This window comes from Gorilla gorilla, chromosome 6 (genome assembly GCF_029281585.2).
Source record: "Gorilla gorilla gorilla isolate KB3781 chromosome 6, NHGRI_mGorGor1-v2.1_pri, whole genome shotgun sequence".
In the NCBI taxonomy this organism is placed as follows: domain Eukaryota; kingdom Metazoa; phylum Chordata; class Mammalia; order Primates; family Hominidae; genus Gorilla; species Gorilla gorilla.
The window spans coordinates 162,052,997-162,078,664 of NC_073230.2; the positions used below are offsets into that span (position 1 = coordinate 162,052,997).

The following is a 25,668-nucleotide window of genomic DNA, read 5'->3' on the forward strand; positions in this document are numbered from 1 at the left end:
AAATGTCTCAGTCTCTGAAATCCTGAAGGCCATCTGTATTAACTATTGTGGCACTACAGTGTAGCCCAAATCTTAGCAGCTTAAAATTATGAACAGGCTTGCTGGGCACGATGGCTCATGCCTATAATCCCAGCACTTTGGGAGGCCCAGGCGGATGGATCACCTGAGGTCAGTAGTTCAAGACCAGCCTGACCAACATGGTGAAACCCCATCTCTACTAAAAATACAAAAAAATTAGCCAGGCGTGGTGGTGGGCACCTGTAATCCCAGCTACTTGGGAGGCTGAGGCAGAAGAATTGCTTGAACTCAGGAGGTGGAGGTTGCAGTGAGCTGAGATTGTGCCATTGCATGCCAGCCTGGGCAACAAGAGCAAAACTCTGTCTCAAAAAAAAAAAAAAATTATGAACAGGCTTGACTTAGCTAGGTGGATCTGGCTCAAGGTCTGTCTCGAGGTTGCAGTCAAGCTGTTGGCCAGGGCTATGACCATCGCAATGGGGGATGGAGGTCCTGTGCCCAAGCTCACTTATGTGACTTGGCAGGAGGCTTCATTTCCTCACCATGTGGGCCTTTCCATGGGGCTGCTCATGACACAACTTCCCCTAGAATAGATGATCCAAATGGGCAAGAGAGAGACCTAAACAGAAGTGCAGTTCCTGTCAGCCTGGGAACTCCAGAAGGGAAGGAGTTTGCATTAGTGTCCTTGGGTTCTGGTAACAAAGCACTGCAGACTGAGTGGCTCAACCACAGGAAAAGGTTGTCTTATGGTTCTGCAGGCTGGAGGTCTCAGACAGAAATGTTGGCAGGGGGGGGGTTCCTTCTGGGGACTATGAGGGAGAATCTGTTTTGTGCCCCTTCCCTATCTTCTAGTGGTTTTCTATCTCTGGTGTTTTTTGGCATCTAGATGCATCATCCGAATCTCTGCCTTTATCTTCATATGGCGTTCTCCCTGTGTCATGTCTGTTTCTGTGTCCAGATTTCCCCTTTGTATAAGAACAACAGTTATATTGGATTACGGTTCACCATAATGATCTTATTTTGACTTGATTACCTCAGTAAAGACTTTATTTCCAAATAAGGTCACTTTCCCAGGTCTTGGAGATTGGGACTTCAGCATATTTTGTGGGAGACAAAATTAAGCCCAACAACGGAGTGAAAACCTGAGGTCTGAGATTAGGGTGGGTGAGTAGATGCTCTTGAGAAACTTCAGCATCCAGCATCTCTCATATTGCTCATCCTAAAGAAGTGGCCTATTCTATCTTGCTAAAAGATGGCTCCTTGCTTGAAGATTATGCAGAGGTTTCAAAAGAGTCAAGTTTCTTAAAAGACAATGCCTTCCCCTTCAGGGTGTTTCTGGCAGCAATCTTATAACAAGTGTCAAATCCCAGCAGAGCCCAAAGAGAGGGTCATGCTGAGCTGCCAAGTGAGGAGGAGGCTCATAATCCGAAGTCCTCCAGGGTCTGCTAGCAGGCATGGGAGTTGTCCCAAGGGTGCTGGATCAAGGAGGGGCAGAACATAGAATTGGATGAAGGAGAGGTTATGGACGTGGAAGCAATACCTTACAATAGAAGATATAACAACTGGCAAGGACCATGGGAATGGGGCTGATATGTTGCCAGGATGGCTCTTGAAATTCTTGAGAAAATCAATGGCCCAGAGTAAGTGAAGCAGAAATGCCAGAGTTGTCATGACAGATGGTAGAAGAAGGGATCAAAAGGACCAGATAATTGCACATACTAAGCCATGATTAACACAGTTTCCTCTCTTAGGTATGCATCTGATGAGATGGCGAAGACATTTTTAACATCTTTATCAGGTAGGTGGATCAAAAACAGCTTATGTTTATGTGAAAAGCACAACAGTAAATGTTTAGAGTCTTGCTCTGTGGTTATGTTAACTCTCTCACCATCTGTCATTTTCTAGTCTGAAGATCCCTGGACCATCTAGGAATTGTCTATGATACTACATGGGTGCACTCTATCTATGGCATCATGTTAAATCATGCTGGATGAACAAGAAATGGCAAATATGTTAGAGAACTTGATAAGGCATATGTTCACATTCTTCACAGGATGGAAAAATAAATGTTATGAAGGTTCAGGGATCTGTCACAGTCACAAAATTTGTAGGTGTCTGAAAGTCTGGGACTTGCTGGGACATCCCCTCTAAATAAAGGATAAATTGTTGAATCTAGTATTGCCCACAGTCAAGAAAGATGAGAAGAATTTGGCAGGCACCCAGGATTATGGAGTCAACATCTTTGGCACTTGGGAATACTGATTGTACCCATTTAGAGGAGACATGGAGGGTATGCATTTTTGAGTGGAACCTGAGCCCAGGCTGGCATCTACATCATTTCCAGGCTGCAGCACAGCTGGTCCTCCCATTTTTGTCATTTGACCTGACAGATGTATGACCCTGTAGGTATCAAAAAGGTGGGAAAAGATGCTGTGTGGAACATTTGGCAAGCTTCAACTGGATAATCAGAATGTATCTCTTTAGGATCTACTGGGAGCAAGGACATTACCAACCACAGGAGATAACTATAAAGCATTCCAAAAGTAGCTCCTGTCATGCCCTGTCCTGGCTCTGGTAGAGGCACAGTGTTTGACCATGGAGCATCAAGTGACCAACTGACCAGTGCCCCGTCATGAGCTACATCGGGTCACACCCACAAAGACATAGGCAAGTGAGCCCGGAAGAAATTCATCATAAAACAGAAATGGTGCATGTAGGTTTAGGCAAGAACAAATCCAGCAGGTACAAGTAAGCTACATGAGCAGGTGGCCCAGACCACATATCTTCTATTATTGTGTTGGTACCTCTCCCCCAACTCATCCTTCTAGCCACAGTAGCTTAAAGTTGATGCTGCTTATTGGCTGGGAGTCCAACAGGGTGATCAACTGGATCCCTCACTGTGGCTTCTCCATGTGGCTTGGGCTTCTCATAGCCTCATGGCTTATTCCAAGAGGGATGATCCCAAGTGCAAACATTCCAGGCCTAGCTGCAAGGTTTCTTATGACCCAGCCTTGAAAGTCATGTGGTATCACTTCTGTAGCACACTACTAACCACAGAAGTCACAGACCTGGCCCAGATTCAGGAGGAGGGGAAATAGACTTTCCCTCTCAATGACATCTCAGTGGGACCAGTAGCAAAAAAATCTGTAGCCATTTTAAATTTACCACAGGTGCTGTTTTCCAGGGCAGCATAGACAGCCTAAATCAATGACTATTATATGACACAGCTGTGTCTTCATTTGGTGTAAGGAATGGAAAATAGAGATGACACCACGTTCTCCATGGCTCTCTTCGACTCACTTGAAATTTCTGCTCTGGTCCCTGCAATTTCATGCTGTACATGTTAAGAGGTCCTGGCTTCCAGAAGGAAATTACTTCCACCCGTGGACATGATAAGAGTCTCGTTGAACTTTCAGCTATGGCTACTGCTTGATCACTTGGTGCCAATAAACCATCCAGAAGAGAAAAGTCACAACCTGCAGGGAAAATTGACTCATCACCAGTGGGAGGTAGGCCTGCTGCCACACAATGGACATAGGGAAGAAACTCTTTGGTGCTCAGTGATCCCAGTGCTATACTCAAATGAGACAAACTTAATGTAAAAAGCAAGTTGATCTGTGAAGTGGAAGGGATTAACTTTAATGAAGGCTGTGGTGCTTTGCCAAGATCCTTTCTTTAGAGACGATTTACCCATAGCGGGGGCTGGTGGCTCCCAGGTGCACCCTGTTCTATCATCATTATTCACCATGTTGGTGGAGGAAGAATACCCAACCCCTTCAATCACACAAGGTAGCTGAACACATGACACCTTGTGCTGGACAGATGTGATCAACAGCAGTTTATTAGTTACATATACCCACAGCCTGCCTGGGAAGATGATGCCACACACCAGGCAGGGCCACACAAGGGATGCACTCAAGAACAGAGTGGACCAGAGGGGCATGGAGGCAGGCTTTGTAGAAACAAGGGGGTGTGGTGGCCCCTGGTGCCTGTGGGAGGATGTTATTGGCTTGTTTGTTTCATGGAGTAGCAGGGGATGGAGACACGTGAGATTGGAGACTGATGGGGGACACTGGTCCAGCCAACAGGGGAACAAGCAAGGCAGGGAGCAGGGGAACTCATAGGGCTCCTTTGGGGCCTGGAAGCCTCAAAGATGGCAAAATAACACTTGAAATTGTTTCTTCTTCACATTTGCATCCACCTGTGTAGGTGTTTCCAGTATTCAAATCCATCCTAACTAAAGGAAGAATTGCCATTCCAATGAACGCATTCCACAGGTAAATTCTGAGGAGGGCATCCCTAAAATACAATGAACATTGTGTAGTCTCTTAAGGGAACTATAGTCAAATTAAAAAGCCACAAAATCAAGAGGAGACTTTCTACCATGTCACTTTATAATCAGGAAGGAGATTTAGAAGGAAGACAAAGATACATGCAGTAGACATAGAATAAAATAATTCATTAAAATCACCTTTATACATTCATTTATGAAGTTCAGAGTTACGTGATAGACTGGTGTTGGCAAGTTTTTTTTAAAAATACAGAGCTAGATAGTAAATATTTTAGGCTTTGTGGGCCATATGGTCTCTGATGACTCAGCTCTGCTGTTGTGCAAAAGCAGCCATGGATAATAGTAAACAAATGGGCACGGTTGTCCTTCAACAAGACTTTACCTACACAAGCCGGTGGCAGGCTGTGCTGGGCCCAATGGTGTAGTTTATCAACCCATATCACAGCGCATCTGGCCTCAAAAACATATTTCTTAGGTTTGTATATTGCCTTATTTTCCAAGCTTCCCTTGAAATGATCAATTCGTTGAGGTATCCAGGCAATATTCTCTCATTTTACAGACCAGAAAACTGAGGTACAGGAACTTTCCTGGGAAAAACTGCGATGAGTAGCAAGCCAAGACTAGAAATCATATTTCCTGACTATTCTCTCCCACACCCTGACTGTTGCTCAACCCAGCTGATTCACTAGACTCTGGTCACCAATATCAAGTTTCTATCAGATGGGTCAATTTTACTTATTTATTTATTTAATAAAGATTAGCTAAGACATACTTATTTTTTATTTTAGTTAACAATAGCAAGGATTTTTGTCCTGATTAAAATATTAAATAATATTACCTTTTTAAATTTTTTTTTTTATTTCAATAGGTTTTTGGGGAACAGGTGGTGTTTGATTACATGAATAAGTTCTTTAGTGGTGATCTCTGAGTTTTTGGTGCACCCATCACCTGAACAGTGTACACCGTACCCAATGTGTAGTCTTTTGTCCCTTGCCACCCCCCGACCCTTTCTCCCGAGTCCCCAAAGTCCGTACCATTTTTATGCCTTTGCGTCCTCACAGTTTAGCTCCCACTTATGAGTGTGTATTAGTTTGTTCTCACACTGCTGATAAAGACATACCCACGACTGGGTAGTTTATAAAGGAGAGAGTTTAATTGACTCACAGTTCCACATGGCTGGGGAGGCCTCACAATCATGGAAGAAGGCAAAAGGCATGTCTTACATGGTAGCAGGCAAGAGAGAATGAGAACCAAGTGAAAGGGGTTTCCCCTTATAAAACCATCAGATCTTGTGAGACTTATTCACTACCATGAGAACATTATGGGGGAAACAGCCTCCATAATTCAATTATCTCCAACCAGGTCCCTCCCACAACACATGGGAATTATGGGAGCTGCAATTCAAGATGAGATTTTGGTGGGTACACAGCCAAACCATATCAGAGTGAAAACATATGATGTTTGGTTTTCCAGTCCTGAGTTACCTCACTTAGAATAGTAGCCTCCACTTCCATCCAGGTTGCTGCAAATGCCATTATTTCATTCCTTTTTATGGCTGAGTAGTATTCCATGGTATATTACATTTTATTTATCCACTCGTTGATTGATGGGCTTTGGGCTGGTTACATATTTTTGCAATTGCAAATTGTGCTACTAGAAACATGCATGCAAGTATCTTTTTCATATAATGACTTCTTTTCCTCTGGGTTGGAACCTAGGAGTGGGATTGCTGGATCAACAGTAGATCTACTTTAAGTTCTTTAAGGAATCTTCACACTGTTTTTCATTGTGGTTGTACTAGTTTACATTCCCACCAACAGTGTAAAAGTGTTCTTTTTTCACCACATCCATGCCAACATCTATTATTTTTTGATTTTTTGATTTTTTTGATTATGGCCATTCTTGCAGGAGTGAGGTGGTATTGCATTGTCGTTTTGATTTACATTTCCCTGAATAATTAGTGATGTTGAGCATTTTTTCATATGTTTGTTGGCCATTTGTATATTTTCTTTTGAGAACTGTCTATTCATGTCCTTAGCACATTTTTTGATGGGATTGTTGGTTTTATTCTTGCTGATTTGTTTGAGTTCTTTTCAGATTCTGGATATTAGTCCTTTTTTGCATATATAGATTGTGAAGATTCTCTCCCACTCTGTGGGTTGTCTCTTAACTCTGCTAATTATTTCTTTTGCTGTTAATTAAGCTTTTTCGTTAATTAAGTCCCGTCTATTTATCTTTGTTTTTGTTGCATTTGCTTTTGGGTTCTTGGTCGTGAAGTCTTTGCCTAAGCCAATGTCTAGAAGAGTTTTTCTGATGTTATCTTCTAGAATCTTCAGAGTTTTAGGTCTTAGATTTAAGTCTTTGATTGATCTCGAGTTTATTTTTGTATAAGTTGAGAGATGGGGATCTAGTTTTATTCTTCTACATGTAGCTTGCCAATTTTTGCAGCATCATTTATCGAATAGGGTGTCCTTTCCCCACTTTATGTTTTTGTTTGCTTTGTCAAAGATCAGTTGGCTGTAAGTATTTGGCTTAATTTCTGGGTTCTCTATCTGTTACATTGGTGTATGTGCCTATTTTTATACCAGTACCATGCTGTTTTGCTGACTCTGGTCTTATAGTACATGTTGAAGTCAGTTAATGTGATGCTTCCAGATTTGTTCTTTTTGCTTAGTCTTGCTTTGGCTATGTGGGCTCCTTTTTGGTTTCATATGAATTTTAGGATTGCTTTTTTTCAGTTCTGTGAAGAATGATGATGGTATTTTGATGGGAATTGCACTGAGTTCGTAGGTTGCTTTTGGCAATCTGGTCATTTTCACAGTATTGATTCTATATCTATGAGCATGGGGTGTATTTCCATTGGTTTGTGTCGTCGATGATTTCTTTCAGCAGTGTTTTGTAGTTTTCTTTGTAGAGGTCTTTCATGTCCTTGGTTAGGTATATTACTAAGTATTTTATTTTTTTTCAGCTATTGTGAAAGGAGTTGATTTCTTGATTTGATTCTCAGCTTGGTTGCTGTTGGTGTATAGCAGAGCTACTGATTTGTGTACATTAATTTTGTATCCTAAAACTTTTCTGAATTTATTTGCCAGTTCTAGGAGCTTTTTGGATGAGTCTTTGGAGTTTTCTAAGTATATGATCATATCATCAGCAAACAGAGACAGTTTGACTTCCTGTTTACTGATTTGGATGACCTTTATTTCTTTCTCTTGTCTGATTGCTTTGGCTAGGACTTCAGATGTGTCCATTTTAAATAATAGGGAAAAAACAGAAAAGAAAATTAGATAACTACTTTATAGCAAGCTGGATTTTATTCATTGTTAGATGGACCTTTTCTTTGTATTTACTTCTGTCTGTGAATCCTGTTTCTTCCATGTTGCCCTCAGGTGACTTTCAATGCTTTTCCTTTCCTTTTTCTTCATCCCCTTTGCTTTTGTGATCATGTTTAATATGCACCTGGCTGCACACTTCAGTGAGAGGCCTCCACCCCCATAGTTTGGGGATGCCTCACTGCTTTTGATAAGTTTCCAAAGCATTCCACTCGTTTCTCCTTTCTGCATCTTAATTTTCCACAGACCTCTGGGAGAATATTTTTGTTAATTGAGGGGGCAGATGTGACATTTCCTATTCTCTCTTATTTCTTCTCGGGTTGCAGAGTAGTTGTTGACTAGCTATGTAATTGAACAAAAACTTTTATCACAATTCTCTCATGCATTTTGACTTGGAAAAAAGTTCAAATCTCAGGCAAGATTATAAAATTAGTGAACATTGTATATAGCACTTTTTAAAGGGGATCACTTTTCAGAGTTCTCTTTTTAAATTTTTACCTCACTTCCATCTTGCTGGGCCCATATCTCTGTCTTCTTGGGAGATGATAATGGAATCTCATGAAAAGGCAAGGGACATGATTTGTTGGGCCTCCCGTGATTTGTTGTGCTTGTATATTGAAAGTTGCTACAATGAAAAGGCAATAACTAATCCTGTATTTATTTTTTCAACAAATATTCATAGACCATCTATTATGTGCTAGATGCCAGAGATATAAATGCAATAATATTGGACACAATTTTGGAATAAAATTAGACTCATTTTCTGTCTGGGAGGAGATTTAGACATGGAAAGGGCAATTTCAATGAAGGGTAAAACCTATTAAAATACAGAAACAACAGAATATTATGGTAACACAGAGAAGGGCATTGAAATCAGATGTGGGAGAGTCATCAGAGACTTCTTAGAGTACTCAACAAGGTCAGGGAGAGAAGGGGAGAAAAAGTCCAGGGAAGAATAAAATATATTTAGGGAAATGAAAAATGGTCAGTTCAGTATGATTGAAGAGAATGATATAATGAAATTAGGCTGTACAGGTGGACAGGCCAGATCTTGAAGGGTGTTGGAAACCACATGAGCATATTATCTTTTCACTTTATCTTATGATCAATGGAACATCGTTGAAGAGTGTTAATCAGGGTAGTGGCAGAATCTGATTTGCATTTTTACCCACAGGTGGAGGAGAGTGGAGGGGTGTAAGATTAGAAGCAAGGATACCAGTAGGATGCAGTTACAGCAATCCAGGTGGCTGTACTACAATTGTAATAACATCACATCTGTGCTGGGTAAGTATGGAAAGTGAGGTCATCTTGTTCACATCTGTATCCAACAGTGCCTCACCCATTGGGATGCTCTATTGACATTTTGTGAAGGAGTGAATAAATGCATAAGTGGATTTATTGTGGGATCTGGCCAGCAGCCCACAATGCAATGGGGCTCTTTCTTTGTTCCCAGGTGGATCAGCAAGTTGAGAAATAATAGACACGCACAAGACAGTGAAAGCTGGGTCCAGGGTGGTCACCGCCTTCGGTCCCACGGTGCCAACAATGTACTGGATATACCAGCATTTATTATTAAGTTTAGTGAGGGCGGGGGTAGGTTAGTGAGGGATTTAGGGTCATTTGATTATGAGGTGAGATGGTCACATGGGGATGAAGTAATTTTTTAACATAACATCTGTATGCATTAGTACCGTATACAGAGATAAGAATTTACAATATAGTGTGTGCATCAGTAATTTCTAACAGAGCCTTAAAATGGAAACACAGTCTTTCCATAACCTATGATTAGCAAGATATTAATCAGCAGTTAACAGTTGCAGCAAAAGCTGGTTACAAGCAATCCATAGAAACAGGACGTGAAGCTAGACAACCGGTTAGACCAGAAATTCTCAGAAGGGAGTACGCCTTAACCCTAAAGAGGCCTAGAAGAACCGTGGCAAGATGAGGGCGTTTATAGCCCTATCTTATCCATGTGAACAGGCGCCCGTCATGCATCCGTTTATAGGCTCTCTACAAGGGTCGCATTCCATTCCCACAGCTATGAACATCTGCTTTTCTGGGATAGGAGTCTTGGTAATGTGAAACCTCCTTGACTGCACATCTGTTCATAGGCTCTTTGCAGGGGAAAGCAGATCACACGCTGTTGGCTCATTCTGGCAGCCCAACCTGGCATTGTCTTTACACAATCCTGCATGCAATTTTGTGTTTACAATAATCAGGAGCATTTTATCTTTTATTCTGTAGCAATAGTTTCAGGGGGTCTCCCTACATGGATTCACATAGAAGTGGTCAGTTAAGAACAGTATTTCCCCCGGTGGGTTCCACAGAACAGCATGTTATGTGAAAGAAAACAGGCTGAGGTCAAATGAATCAGGGAAACAATAGGCAAAACACTACTAAACTTTCTGTTTAGGACAATCTCTCAAGGCCTTTAACAAGCTAATATGTCGTGTTGCTCTCCAAAATGCAGGAGTAGCAAGCAAGGTGAACTGGGCTTCTGTTTGCCCCTCCAGACCCACTCTCCACCACTCTCCACCCTGCTCTGTTCCCTGGCAGCCTAGTCTTTTCTGATTCCATAACAAGCCCCCTTGCTCTCCTTTCCAGTTGGGTTTGGACAGTGGGGACTTAGTAGGCAAGAGGGAAAGAGTAGAGAATAGTCAAGTATTTCCTCCCCTAGCTCCCGCCTGTGGGTGGCTGACTGCTGATTGTATACCTTGACTGACAGCCACAGCTGTTGTCAGGGCCTTCTTTGCACAGCCTTCTGTCTGTTTTGGTGACTGTTCACTCCCCTTGCAGCAAACTGCAAATACCACCCACAGACTGCACTATCTTGTGATTTTCATGTATGTGGTCTACACCTTATGGCACTCATTTCAAAATACCTAATTTGACCATTCTCTCTGTTTCCTCCTGGGACCTTGAATAATTCACAGTTTCTCAAACTTCATTGATTGTAGAGTCATTTTTCCATGAAGCATTTTACATGACTAAGGTTTCACATAATACAATTTGGCTAATAAGGGTTGAGTGTTAGCACAAGTAAAAGTGAACCCCACTTCTTTAACTCTGCTCACCTTGTAGATCGGCTTCTCATATGGGGTTTAATCACTGGTTCCATAACTAAGTAGTTTCTAATCTTAAATGCACATGGTGGTATCAATCAATACTTGTAAAAATATCCATGCTTATCTCATTCTGTTAGGGAGTTGTATTGGTCCTGCCTCTTAGGCTCTCTGGAGCTAGCAAGCATGCAGCTGCAAAATTTCCTCCAGAGAAACTGGAATTCAGACATTTTCTTTTATATTTCTGCACTTCCGAGATTTCTTGCCTACATAAGGATTAATCGTATCTTGTCTGGGAATAGTTTCCTGGCCACACTGTGGAGCAATTATGTATCTTGCCTAGGTCCTGTGATTTTTGGCAATGTTACCAACATCAGCCTTAATTAAGAAGTCTACTGAGGTCCATAAACTATAAAGTTTTATTAAACATGATGAAATAAAATATCGACTGCTATTTTTAAAGAAGTGCTGATGAAAAAGGGACTAAACATCAAGGCGTTAACAAATGTGGTTGGATATTTTATGACTTTTTTTCTTTACAAATAAAGTGGAACTCTTTGTATCCCCACAAAATGTGTATGTTAGAACCTAATCTCCAATGCAATACTATTAAGAAGTGGGGCTTCAGGAGGTGATTACTTATGAGGCATAGCCCTCATGAATGGGATATGTGCCCTTATAAATGAGGCCTTAGGGATTTCATTCACCCCTTCTGCCATGTGAGGACACAGCTAGAAGGCACCCTCTTTGAAGCAGAGGGCGAGCCCTCACCAGACACTGAATCTGCTGGTGCCCTGCTCTTGGACTTTCCAGTTCTAAATGTAGAATTGTGAGCTATTCATTTATGGTTTTTATAAATTACCCAGTCTAAGGTATTTTGTTACAGCTGCCTGAATGGACTAAGGCACTGACCAGTGACTTCTGTGTGAAATCTTTATAAACGATTGAAATTGTAGGCTTGAGAAGCTGTTAGGCCAGGCATGGTGGCCATGCCTGTAATCCCAGCACTTTGGGAGGTCGAGGTGGGTGAATCGCTTGAGGCCAGGAGTTTGAGACCAGCCTGGTCAATATGGTGAAACTCTGTCTTTACTAAAAATACAAAAATTAGCTGGGTGTGGTGGCACGCTATGTAATCCCAGCTATTCGGGAGGCTGAGGCACGAGAATTGTTTGAACCCAGGAGGCAGAAGTTGTAGTGAGCCCAGATGGTGCCGCTGCACTCCAGCCTGGGTGACAGAGCAAGACTCCATCTCAAAAAAAAAAAAAAAAAAAAAAAAGCTATTAATAATCTTTTTTTTGCTGTGTTTGCATTGGAGAATTTCAAAGAACTTCTCAATATTGGTGCCATTATTGCTGCTGTTACTCTCACTTGCTGTGGATCAATGTTTTGTATGTTGTACTATTTGAATTTATAGATGGGCTTCATAGGCAGCAATGGTGAGCCAGTTGACCTTGATTAAAGAACTGCATGAATATCGGCAAGTGAAAGCTTATGACTTTTATAATGAAGTCTGCCTGTGGCTATCTTTATATCTCTTATATCTGTATATCTCATCTGAAACCTTCTGCCGGCATTCCGACAAAGACCAGTGAGCCACATACATGTTCTTGAATGGGACAAAGGCATTCTGTAAGAAACTTAGAAGACATACTTTGGCTGTCCTTCATACTAAGCAGAATAGCTAGAAAGAATTTATCAGCTCTGTGCCTGCAATAAGTATATGGGTTCATACAGAAGCAATCCTTCATGGCTGAGCCACATTCTTTAAGTCCGCAGTCGTAGCGTTTCTAATCACTCTGAGTTATCTCTTATAAAAGGCCATTGCAATCTTAAGGACATTATCTAGACACTGTGTTTGTCTGCTGCTGGTTAGGCAAATGGCAAACCAAAGTGCCTGCTCAGGGAAATTACCACTCTCATTTGTCACTAGCCTGCACAGCAAAAGCACGGGTTCTGTCTCTTGCTGATTGACTAATGGTTTTGAGAAAGAAAAGTGATAGGTAGAATGCTTCTCCTAGAAGGGAAAACTGATAAAAGGAATTGACTACCCAAATCTTTTCCATTGCAATGAGATGTTCTTTTTGCTCAATTTAAATGAGCTTGTCAAAAAATAAACAAGCAAGCATGGTCACCATGGATGGTGAAGCCAGGTATTCAGTAGAGGAAATCTATCTGGAGGTGGGGGTTGGTTTCTCACTCTGCTCCAGGCAAGCAATTCTCCAATCTCATTCACTTCTTGTTCTTGTTTAGCATGCCCCCATTTTCCTCTGCGTTTGATGCAAAGCATACACATCTTTTGAGGCCAACTTTAATCTCTTCTCCTCTTGGAAGTCAGAGTGTTCTTTTCAGAATTCCTAACATTTTCAGTCTGTGCTGTGCAAGTTGGCACATAGTTAAATTCTTCTTTTTTATACTGTCCTCACACTGTTCCATGAATATTAGCCTTACCATTTAAACAGCCTGAGCTTCTCACAGAGTAGAGAGATGTTCTTGAGAACATCATTGAAACACTAGATCAAGGCATGCTGTGGACTTTGCAATTTCCAGAACCAATAAAAGTATCTTTATTATTTAAGCTGGTTTGAATCATGTTTTTGTTATGAGTAACAAAATGGATATAGGAGATACTTGATAAATGTTTTCATAGAACTTACAGTCATCCCTATTTATCTCAATATTTTATCTCTACTCAGATCAGATGTCATTTCAAACAGAATCATATTTGAACTGCTTCCTTTTTTAAATGCCAATATTCAGTTACTTTTAGATGGAGAATACTGCAACATTCCTTCAACCTGTAGGGAAAACTATGAATTAAGGAGAAGAAGTAAAAAGGAAAATTTTCTACTCCCAAACTTTCTCCCTTTATAGAAGGTTTATTGGAACTTCTGAGGAATATGGAGAAAGAGCAGCAGTTGAGGAGGGGATGACTCCACATTAATTTTCAACCTTTTCAGGTTATTCACCTCACTACTCAACTGCTCCATGGCTTGAGTCTAAGAAGGATCATTTCTAACCTTTTCTTGCCAAGTTTTCCATTCTTTTTTCTGTCTCTACCCTTTACCCCATTCATGTGCCAAATATATACCCTTCACACCATTTCTTAGGACACACAATGATTCTCTGCAACAGCAAGGTTTCTCAGTCGGAGAACTACTGACAATTTTGGTAGATAATTCTTTGTTGTGAGGGACTGTCCTGTGCATTGTACGATGTTTAGCAGCATCACTGGCTCCCACCCACCAGATGCCAGTAGCTCCCCCAGGGTGTGACAACCAAAAATGTTTACAGATAATAGCCATTCTAACAGGTGTGAGGTGATATCTCATTGTGGTTTTAATTTGCATTTCCCCAACGATTAATGATGTTGAACTTTTCTTTATGAAACTGTTGGCCATTTATATGTCTTCTTTTGAGAAATGTCTGTCCAGGTCCTGTGCCTATTTTCAAATTGGGTTATTTGTTTTCTTGCTGTTGAGTTGTTTGAATTCCTTATACATTTTGGACATTACCCCCTTAGTTAATAATTATATATTATATATTTCAAAACTAATGAGAGTAAATTTTGAATGTCTCACCACAAAAAATAAGTGAGGTGATAAATATATTATTTGAGCTTGATTTAATCATTCCACATTGCATACATATAGCAAAACATCACTTCTACCCCATAAATATATGCAATTTAAAAAACAAAATATTTACAGACATTGCCAAATGTCCCCTGGGAGTCAGAATTGATGCCTCCTCCCTTTGAGAACCTTGGCTGGGTCTGTGGGCAGTAGACCAGGTGTAATTTGGGAAAATGACTCACCTCCACTGTTTCCTCTTTGGAGACTCTGATCTATGCCATTAGCTTGCTGAATACATTCACTCAGGATCTCCATCCTGAAGTGACAAAAAAATCAAGATCCTTGGAGCTCTCGGAATAGAACTTGTACTAGTTTCTTTCAACCCAAATCCTCAGCAATCACTGTTCTATCAGATTATCTCACTCTCCAGTAAAAAATTGGGCCAGGTGTGGTGGCTCACACCTGTAATCCCAGCATTTTGGGAGGCTGAGGCAGGCGGATCACGAGGTCAACCTGGCCAACATGGTGAAACCCCATCTCTACTAAAAATACAAAAATTGGCTGGGCATGGTGGCGTGCACCTATAGTCCCAGCTATTTGGGAGGCTGAGGCAGGAGAATCACTTGAACCTGGGAGGTGGAGGTTGCAGTGAGCTGAAATTGTGCTACTGCACTCCAATCCGGCAACAGAGTGAGACTCTGTCTCAAAAAAAAACTTTTTTTCTCAAATATAAACATAAAATAAATGAAAAAAATCAAGATACCTTGCACTCTGATCCCTTGGTTAATCTGTCTTATCTCAGCATTGCCGTGGTTTTTATATCATGTGACCTTTCCTCAATTTGATACTGTGTTTTCATCATGATCAAGTGCCCTTTATTCACTAATAGACATCTTCATTTAACTTTCCCCAATTCAATTATCTCTTATGAGTGTGCAGACCATTTACTGCTGAGTACTGATCTGATACCCTGACCTTCACCTGCTCTCACAATAAATAGTCAACCATGTGAAGCATTACTTATAATAGCTGAGACGTGGAAACAAATGAAGTGTGTGCCCACAGATGAACGGATAAAGACAATGTGGTATATATACACAATGGAATACTATTCAGCCTTAAAAAGGAGATACTGCCAATTGCAACATGGATGAACCTGGAGGGCATTAGGCTAAGTGAAATAAGCCAGCAGAGAAAGACAAACACCTTGTGATCTCACTGATAGGTAGAGTCAAAAAAAGTCGAACTCATAGTAACAGAACAGAACGATGGTTACCAGGATCTAGGGGGTTGGGGAAAGCTGGGAGATGTTGGTCACAGAGTCCAAACCTTCAGTTATAAGATGAGTAAGTTCTAGGAGTCTGATATGCAGCACAGTGACTGTAGTTAATGATAAATGTATGTGTGAAGTTTGCTTAGAGAGTAGCTCTTTAGAGTTCTTATCACACACACAAAAAAAATGGTAACAAGGTTGGGGGTAAATATGGTAATTAGCTAGACTGTGGGAATTGTTTCACAATGTGTAGGTGTATCAAAACATTACATTGTGCACTCTAAATGGAGTCAAGTTTTATTTGCCAATCATAGCTCAACAGAGCTGGAAAACAAAAACAAAATCCCCCAAAACTGATGTGCTGGGGTTGCTACCCGTAGCTTTCCCTGGATTTGCAGGCGGAATCATAGCCTGAATCCCCAGAAGAGCTGGGAAGGGACAAGAGGGTAAAACTTGCCCTCATAATGGGAGTGGAGACGGGCTTCTAGCTGGCTTGGACAGGATCTTCACTCTGATCTGGGTGCTGTCTTGGTTGGCGGGAGGAAGCTTATTGCTGTGTCAGAAAGATGCTGCGCGTTTCTGGAAATGGGCAAAGGCAGCACTTACCTGCACGGAGGTGGGCATTGCAGCCCTAGGCACACACCCCAGCACCACATGAGTGACATCACACACTTTCGCCTTGTAGCCTTGCAGCATTCAATACGTGTTTGTAGACTGTAGTTTTGAAAATTAATTAAAAATGTATCTTTCCAGGTCCTTGCAGTCTAATAGGAAGACCCACAACCCCTAACTCAGTGACTGGCACATGTGACATGCTCAGGTGCATGTGCCGGGTTTCCGTTTATCGAAGAGAATATAATCATATATTAGATAAAATCACACGTGGCAGTGCTGAGGTGAGGCAGATTAACCAAGGGATCAGAGTGCGCATATCTTAATTTCTTTGTTTATTTGGTTATTATATGTTTGCATTTGAGAGCAAAGACATTTTCATCTGGATAATAAGGCCTCATCTGACTAAGGTAGAGAATTATGGAGGATTTTGTCCTAATAGTAATTTCCCAGTGTCTTGATTGATTTATTATCCAAAAGATAGCAAGTAAGAAAATGGAATAAAGCTCTCGAGAGGACCGGTACTGAGCTGGGATCAAGAGATCTGGCTTCCTGTCCTCATCTATGGATGGCCTGGGATAAAGTCTGACTTTACCTTCCCAGGTATCATTCTGTATGTTTATTTATTTCTTATATAAACAGGAAGTGTGGACCAGATAATTCAGATGATTCCTGACATTCTATGTTTGGATTACAGAAGTTCTGACTTTCTGAGCAGCAGGTTTTAAAACCCATTGTTTTCACTCTTCTTCCATCTCTTAGACCCGTGAGTCTCCTGGGGATGGTTATTGATAGACATATTGTACCTTAAATTTTTTTGATGTGTGTGATGGTTAATTGTATATGTCAATTTGATTGGGCCACAGGATGCCCAGGTGGTAGCTGGTTAAACACTGTTTCTGGGTGTTTCTGTGAGGGTGTTTCCAAAAGGGATGAGCATTTGAATTGCTGGACTCGGTAAAACCCATGGCACTCCCCAGCGTGGGTGGGTGTTATCCTGTCTGTTCAAGGCTGGAATACAGCAAAAAGCCAGAGGAAGCTTGAATTCACTCTCCCTCTTTGGGACTGCTTGAACTGAGGTATGAATCTTCTTCCCTGGGAAGTCCTGGTTCCTAGGCCTTCAGGCTTGGACTGGGATGTATACCATTGGCTCTCAGGTTCTCAGGCCTTTGAATGACACTACTGGCCTTCCCAGGTCTCCAGCCTGCAGAGGGCAGATTGTGGGATTTCTCAGTCTCTATAATCATGTGAGCCAATACCTTTTAATACCTTACCCCCCACCCACTCTCTGTGCCTACACACACACACGCACAAAAATACAGACAGACACACCCACACACACACACACACACACATTCACAAAAAGACAGACACACACACACGCACACACACACATTCGTGCATGTATTTGTTTTGCTTTGTTTCTCTGGAGCATACTAACACATGCAGTGTGCTTCTGCAGTCCTCTGCGTGCCTATCCCAGGTAGACAGCCCCTGTGCTCCCTCTCATCCCTGCACTGCCACAGTTTGCTACCCTGCCATACCTCTCAGGGCCTTTCCTTTGATATAAATGTGTAGGCGTGGGCTGCATACAGACCTAGTGGGCAGTTGTGTGTTCTCATTCACTCCCCATTCCCTGGGAGGAGGCTATCATAGCTCCAACTGGAAATCCAGATGGGTCATAGTCCCCCATTGGCCTTAGCTGTTAAAGTTGTTAAAGTCAATTTGTGAAAGTCCTCTGAGGATTCTAGCAACAGAACAGCAGGAAAGGCCTTTGTCTTCTAACTTTATTTCTGGCTTTACCTTCATTTTCTTTTCCTACATTCATTTTCCTTTTCTCTCAATTTCTTTATTAACATTTCTGTTTTATTTTTAAAGTCTTGTTTATAAACACCTCCACTCCTTCTCCTCAAGCTTAATGATAGTACCTGGGATTCTAATGTTTGTTTGTTTATTTTTATTTGTACAAACTTACGGGGTACATTTGCAATTTTGTTACATGCATAGATTTTATAGTAGCCAAATAGAATTTTTAGGGTGTCCATCACAAAAAAAAGGTATATTGTACATTTTTTATAATAAGTAATTTCTTATTATAATGTTTAATTCACACTTCTGGGCTTTAGCAAATATACGTAAACAGTAAATCTGAGTCAATGCAAATAGGCTATCTGGGAGGAACACAGTTAGCACAAATGACCCTATCCATAGCTGTGATTCAGAAAGTAGGATGTCAAGGAAAGGAGACAGGTGCAGGTGACAACTGAAGTGTTTTGGTGTGGAGGGACAGGGAGGGGGTGTGCCGTGGCACAGAAGCAGAGCGGGACAGCCTCTCTGAGAGTGTGCTGCAGATATCTGGGGTGGAGGGTGAGGGGTGGTGCATGGCAGGAGCTGGGTGAGGACGTCACCTCTTACCTCTGAGGTACGACAGCAGGAAGAGGATCAGCGCCAACACAGTGGCAAATTTACCTTGGTCCTGATTCTGCGTGCAAGAGATCTTTTTGCCAGGCCATTGAGTAGACTGGACAGCCTTTAAAGAATCCAGGCCATCGTTAAAAACACAGAAATATTAGTAACTTCAATGCCCAGGGCTGAAAAAAAAACAGCCCAGCTTATTCCATTATGCTGACCTACTGCTACACATACAAGATGATTCTAGAAACAAAAACACAAACCTTTAGCTTCCTGGCTTTAAGATGAGTCATAAGTGATCCCATGTAGGCAACTAAGCTACTCACTGACAAAACTTAATTATGTTACGTATTTTGGAAAATGGAATGATTCAGCCACAGGGACTCAATACCCCTCAGAAGCGATCAGCATTTTAGCAGTCTTTTAGATCTAATTTTCAAATGGAAAGTAATCGTGAGGGGACACATATTATTTAACACTCATCACCATATATAAGTGTGCTTGCTGCTGTTTCTGGATTGAATAAGCCAAGAACTCATCTGGGCATTCTGTGGGACATGAAAATTCACTTGTGGTTTTTCTTTCAAGAATTGCAGCAGGATTGTAGGAACTTAAAATTGATTTGTAATCATTTGAGAGATGATGATCTGGAAAGGAAAATAATCTGTAGGTCAACAGTGATAAATTTAAGCAATTTCATAGCAATTTTCAAGTTCTTGGGACATGCCTTGCTTATTTCCAATTTCAAGTGTTCGTTGTGGCTTAAAAGCCCTGCCTCCCTTCTCTATTTTCCAAGGCTAGGCTGACCATGGTCTGAGCCACCAGCCAAAAGCCACCAGGATTGTATCTGAATTGAATGAGCTGGAATTGACCTTTTGTTAAATGAGCTGAATCTCCCGAAAAGAAGAAGCCCATGATGGAGAACTGTGGCGTGCCAGCATCTCTGTTGGAGAGTGTTAGAAAGGACTTACTACAGGAGCCTGGGTCTCTGTGAGGTGAGCCGGGGGAAGGTCCCAGGAAGTGGAGCTTTGCTGTGGACTGGTTATTATCAGGAAGCAGGGCTAATTCTCTCGTTGGGTAGCTCCATAGATCACACTGAGAAGACAGGAAGACTAGACTGAGGCCAATCATTCTAACTGATGAAGTGACAGGAACTCCCATCAGCTAGGATGGTGGTATGTTTGCTCACAATGATGCTCTGTGTCCAGACATGATTACAGACAGTCTTGTTTTTGCCTTGATCCATCACGATCACAGAGCAGCCTTGTCTAGTGCTGATGTTGTGTACATTGTTGATTTCAGCAGCAGGATACAAGGCTGTCTTCTGGAGGTCAGGAGCTGCTTTTCTGTTTCTCACCATTGAGCTTACATTATCCAAACTGGGACACTTCAAGAGTGGACGGGGGTGCCATTGATAGTGGCAGGAGGCAGACAAATGCCTAGGCAGATGGGGCAGGTGCCCAGTGAAACTCCACCTCCAAGCCGAAGACAGCTTAAAGCCTGAAAGCCAAGCTACAAGTCAAATCCATGGACTGGACTGAGAACCTGTCCTACCATGTGGCGTGCTTTCCTCTGATTGATCCTCACCCTTCACCTATTTTACATATACCTACCCTTTCTTAATTGGTTTTCTACACTGCTGTGCCCACCTTTGAGTGGTGCCTTTGCTTCAGCCTTTCTTTGCATACTCACAAACCAATCATCATGCACTCTCCTATTCTGAGCCTATAAAATCTCAGCCACACCGGGAGAGAAAACAACGGACTGTGGGGGTGGGGGACCACCCCCACGTCCCCTCTCTGCTGAGAGCTCTTCCATCGCTGAATAAAATTCTTCCCTGCCCTCCTCACCCTTCAGTTGTCAGCATATCCTCATTCTTCTTGGACGTGGAATAAGAGCTTGGAAACCACTGAATGTGGGTACAAGATACAACACAGGTGGACTGGGGCTCCACACCTGGCCCAGCCGTGGGCTGAGCTGGTGCACAAGCCAGACTTGACTGGGTGCCTCCTGCAACAGGTAGGGTCCCTCCTGCAGCAGGTAGAGTGCCTGAGTTAGGCCTCAGTCAGGGCATCACCAGCCAGAGGTCCCTAGCTGGCAAAGTGACTGAGAAAAATCCTGCATCACTGTTAATCATTTTGCAGGACTGACAGGTGTAAACTGTGACTGTTCTCAAGAAACGGGCTGGGGCAATGTTCACACTGAAATCTTGCCCTTCCAATTCAGCTGTCCCTTCCAAAGGTCCCCTTTGCACTGTTTTTATCATATTAATTAGTATCATTGGAGCTCCCAGTACAATGTTTCTCTTTCATACTACATTTTGTGTTTCATCAGGTAGGATCTTGTCAGGAAACAGAATTGTACCCAGAGGTTGTAGCTGCAGAAACCCAACAAAGGCATTGATTACAGAGGACTGTGCTTTAAGGTTTAGGGATGCAGCAGGGAGAGCTGAAGCTAGCCACACACTGCAGAAGGCTTTGCTGCTGGGCAAGAAGGAAATGGTGGTGGGGCTGCAGCCCTGAAGGGGCCTCTGGCAGGAGCTGTGGTTAGGAGGGCAGCAGTCTCTCTGCCTGGGGCAGGGGGAAGCTGGGAGGGAGCAGTCAACCAGACCCGGCTAGCAAGGGAGGTGGGCAGGACAGGATGGCGAGGAAGGGGTAGGGGAGTAGTCCGCAGCTCAGCACAGGAGACTCTGTGCACTTACGAGTACACCACTTCTGCATTGTTCTAACAACCTTTAGAGGGAGGCCTAGTAGGTCGAGTGTACTCATTTTACAGAGAAGGAGAGTGGGCCCAGGGTCAGATGTGTCCATGGTGATGTGGCTGGACAGCCACAGGGACTGGCAATATAGCCCCTGACTTCCAGTTCAGTTGATAGCAAAACAGGGGGCAGGGAGTGTGGAAAAGACCTCACAACTGCCAGGGTGTGAGTGGAGCAGGAGACCTGGTCAGAGAGGAAGGAGGTGGTTTGTGTGGTGTGTTCTCACTCGGCTATATGCAGCTGCAATGAAGGGAAGGTTTTCTGAGAGTCATAGTGGCATTCGGGAGAATCCAGATGGTTTTGACAAGCAGCAGAGCAGGACGCAGTCACTGTTACCAGCACCTGATGGTTTTCTCCCTTGCTTGCTTGCTTTCCACTCTATTAATTTGTTTGGATGTTGAAGACCAAGGGCCTCTAATTCTATAACATTTGTTGAAATCTCCTAGAGCTCTCTGAGTGAAATCAAATGAAGATGGATAAAGGGAATGGGGGTGGGATTGACTTGATCTACTGTGAGGAGTGAGGGAAATTTGGATTGGGTCAGATGGGAGAACACAGAACTCCAGAGGAAGAATGGAAGACTCTAGAGTCAGAAGGATGTGCCTTGCACCCATGCTTGTGTGTGCATGTGCTTGTGTGTGCATGTGTGCACATTATGTGTGAGTGTGCATGTGTGCCCCTGCATGTGTTCCGTGCGTATGTGTGAGTATGTGTGCATGTTTTTGGCAGGCTGGGAAAACCAGGTGTAGGTAGCTCTCAGGACTAGTAGATGACCAGCCTGAGAAGTGATCATATTGAGGACACAGCATGTGAGGTGAGTTGGTGTCAGATCCTGAATGACAAGAAAAGTGATTTGGATATGATCAAACAGTAGGGCAACATGTGTCCAGATTTGTCCTGGACAGGTTTTGTTCTGCGATAATTAGTATCACCAGCATGCCCTTTGGCCTGCAGAAGTGTCTCCAACAAATTATTTGGTCATCCTTTCTAATAGGAAGTGAGAAACCATTGTAGGCTCAAATGTTCCAAGCTGGACTACGGATTCTAGTTAATTATCCTTGTCTTCTGTTCCTGGTCCTATCCACAAGTGCAAGGCTGGACATGACTCTTCACTCTGTCTTTGACTCTGAGTTCAATTCTTGATTTTGACAGAAGGTGTTTTTTGTATCTCTTTCCCAGACCTTCTGCTGAGGATATATGGCTCTGAGTTTGCAGAATATCAGAACTTTAAATAAAAATCGGTAACTATGTGAGGTGATGGATATGCTGATTTGCTTGACTGTAGTAATCATTTCCCAATGTATATGTATACCAAACCATCAAATTGTATACATTGTATTTCAATAAAACCATTTTTGTTTTGTTTTGTTTGAGATGGAGTTTTTCGCTCTTGTTGCCCAGGCTGGAGTACAATGGCATGATCTTGGCTTACCGCAACCTCCACCTCCCGGGTTCAAGCGATTCTCCTGCCTCAGCCTCCCGAGTAGCCGGAATTACAGGCATGTGCCACCACGCCTGGCTAATTTTGTATTTTTAGTAGAGACAGGGTTTCACCATCTTGGCCAGGCTGGTCTCAAACTCCTGACCTCAGGTGATCTGTACATCTTGGCCTCCCAGAGTGCTGGGATTACAGGCATGAGCCACCACACCCATCCAAAACTTTTCTTTTTTAAAAAAATCCAAACTTTTCTCTGGCCCAGTTTTCAGGGCATGGGTGTTTCCTGTGATTTAATTGTTCATTATCTTTACTTGTGGCTCCAAAGGGCACACGCGTCTCCTCCTTCAGAGCACGTACAATAAGCGACCTTAGCAGAAGGAGAGAACTAGCAGGAGAACAAGGGAGGGAGTTAAGGTCGTTTTCCAGCAATTGTGTATTCAGGAAGTGTGAGGGCACATTGTTGTTTTACATTCATATGCAAATAGCTCTGTGTCTTGACTGGCTTCAAGGAAAGCTTTGAAAACATCAAAACAGAACTCTGTCTGAAAATGTTCTTACAGCACTGTCTCCAAAACATTCATGCCTTAAGTGATGAATACCTAAACATCTCTCAATCAGAACCGCTTTCTTTCCTCTCTTCCCTGATATGCATAACAATGACTAAGTGTGGACTTCTGATTTCTTTTTCACACAACGGTAGCCCATGCAGTGACCCTCATACTTCTACAAACTTAGGACACTCTTGGAGTAGGTACTTTGGTGACTGGCTTCCAATACTGCACGTCGCAATCTGAGGGCATTGAATGAGGCCTCTATGATCATGAGGATATTAGAAGGCCAGCCATCCAGGATCCTGGAGACTTGAGATGGAATCAAAGAGGCATAAAAGGTGATTAAAGCGAGAAAACCTGAGAGGCACATCTACCGTACAGCTACTCTCAGAGTTTTTCCATACAATGTGCTATAAGAAAAAAATGACTAACATGTGCATTGAAACTTTGTTCAAAATACAAAATTCAAGCTGGCATTTTATATTTGCCAAATTCTGACCCATGTGTCTTTCCAGCTTTATCCTCTGCTATTCCTCTATGCAAATATGATGGTGTATCTAAACTAACCTTGTGTCTCCTGCATATGTACACTTGCTTCTAGAAAATGTATGCACACTGCTTCATCTGCAGTGCCCTCTTTCACCTCTTTTTTTTGTTTTTTTTGAGACGGAGTCTTGCTCTGTTGCCAGACTGGAGTGCAGTGATGCGATCTCAGCTCACTACAACCTCCGCCTCCTGGGTTAAAGTGATTCTCCTGCTTCAGCCTCTTGAGTAGCTGGGATGACAAGTGTGTGCCACCACACCTGGCTAATTTTTTGTATTTTAGTGGAGATGGGGTTTCATCATATTTGCCAGGATGGTCTTGATCTCCTGACCTCATGATCTGCCTGCCTTGGCCTCCCAAAGTGCTGGGATTACAGGCATGAGCCACTGTACCCAGCCACCTCTTTTCATATCTAGGTTGCACCTCCTTTTCTCTATGAGCCATTGTGTCTGCTCCAGTCTGGAGTGATTTGCTATACCTCTGAGCACCCACCTACTTGCACTGGTGTTGCTTATTTAGTAATTGCTAGTAGCAAGACCATAACCCTGTTGTCCTAGTCCATTTTCTGTTGTTATAACTGAGTATCTGAGACTGGGTAATTTATATAGAAAATACATTTACATTACTTCCTACATTGCTGGAGGCTGGGAAGTTTAAGGTTGAGGGTTGCATCTGGTGAGGGCCATCTTGCTGGTGGAGTCCCAAGGTGGGACAGGGCATCACATGGTGAGCGTGCTCATGAGAGACAGCCAAACTAGATTTTATAGTAGACTAGCTCTTATGATAAGTAACCCCCACCATGATAATTCATTAATCCATTAATCCATGAATGAATTAATCCATTCATGGCAGAGACCTCTTGACTCAGTTATTTCCTAAAAGTCCCACCTCTCAACACTACTGCATTGGAGATAAAGTTTCCAACAGATGAACTTATGGGGGACACATTCAGACCATAGCACCTGCATTCAGAGTTGAGTCTTCCTTCATACTCATCTTCCATGTAGCAGTTGGATAGTCTTGGGTGAAAACTTCATATGTTTGAACCTAGTTTTTTCATGTGTAAATTGTTGGGGAAGGAGCAAGGAATGTGGCTTATGGCCAAGTTTACCGGCTGCCTGGTAGGTTGGGTCCCCAAGGCACACAGGTCAGAGAAATTGCTCAGAATCCCAGTTTGGTTGAGGTGTTCCCTTTGGATTGATGCATTCTTCTTGTCCTCCTTGCTCCACCCCAAGTCCATGTCTCCAGTGTTTCACTGGCCAACGTTCATCAACATGACCCCTTATCAGGGAGCCTGGATTCCTTTGCTCTTTTAGAAACCAAGATGCCAGTAGCTTGCTCCTGTATGAGTTTTTCATTGCTTTCTCTGGCTCCAGGGTTTTTTCCTACAAGATTTATTTCTGAGTTAAGGAGTGTTTTACAGCTATATTTCTGGAAAACAAACAGAAAAATAAACCACTCAAAGATGTGCACTTGGTCCTGTTGACTGTCTAGAAAACTCCTATTAGCCTTTCTTAATGGGTTATATATGCTTTATTTGAGAGATTTTTCTGCCCATTGTCCTGGCCTGGCCCATTCTTCTGCTGAGGGATTGCAACTGAATATTGTGCTAGTTTAGGGGAGTTTGTGACATCATTGATTTTAAGGGGTGAAGCCCTACAGTTTTCCAGAGACTTACTTGAGGGGGGACATTGCAAAATTATAGGCAGTGAATGCTGTTCCTACAGTAGGCTATAAGGAGCAATTGTACTATCATGTCCTTTAATTTCTGTCTTTCAGAGTAGAATAGACCATTCTGGGAGGTCCAGGGG

At 42.5% G+C, this 25,668-nt stretch overlaps 1 long non-coding RNA gene across 1 annotated transcript in view; it reads left to right on the forward strand.

Moving 5' to 3' along the window:
* Window positions 1-1,763: 1,763 nt before the first annotated feature.
* LOC134758966 (uncharacterized) overlaps window positions 1,764-25,668 on the forward strand; it is a 65,847-nt gene continuing 41,942 nt past the window's right edge. The window contains exons 1-2 of the long non-coding RNA XR_010134786.1: window positions 1,764-1,813; window positions 8,810-8,919. This is a non-coding gene — a long non-coding RNA (uncharacterized lncRNA). The remainder of the gene's footprint in view (window positions 1,814-8,809; window positions 8,920-25,668) is intronic.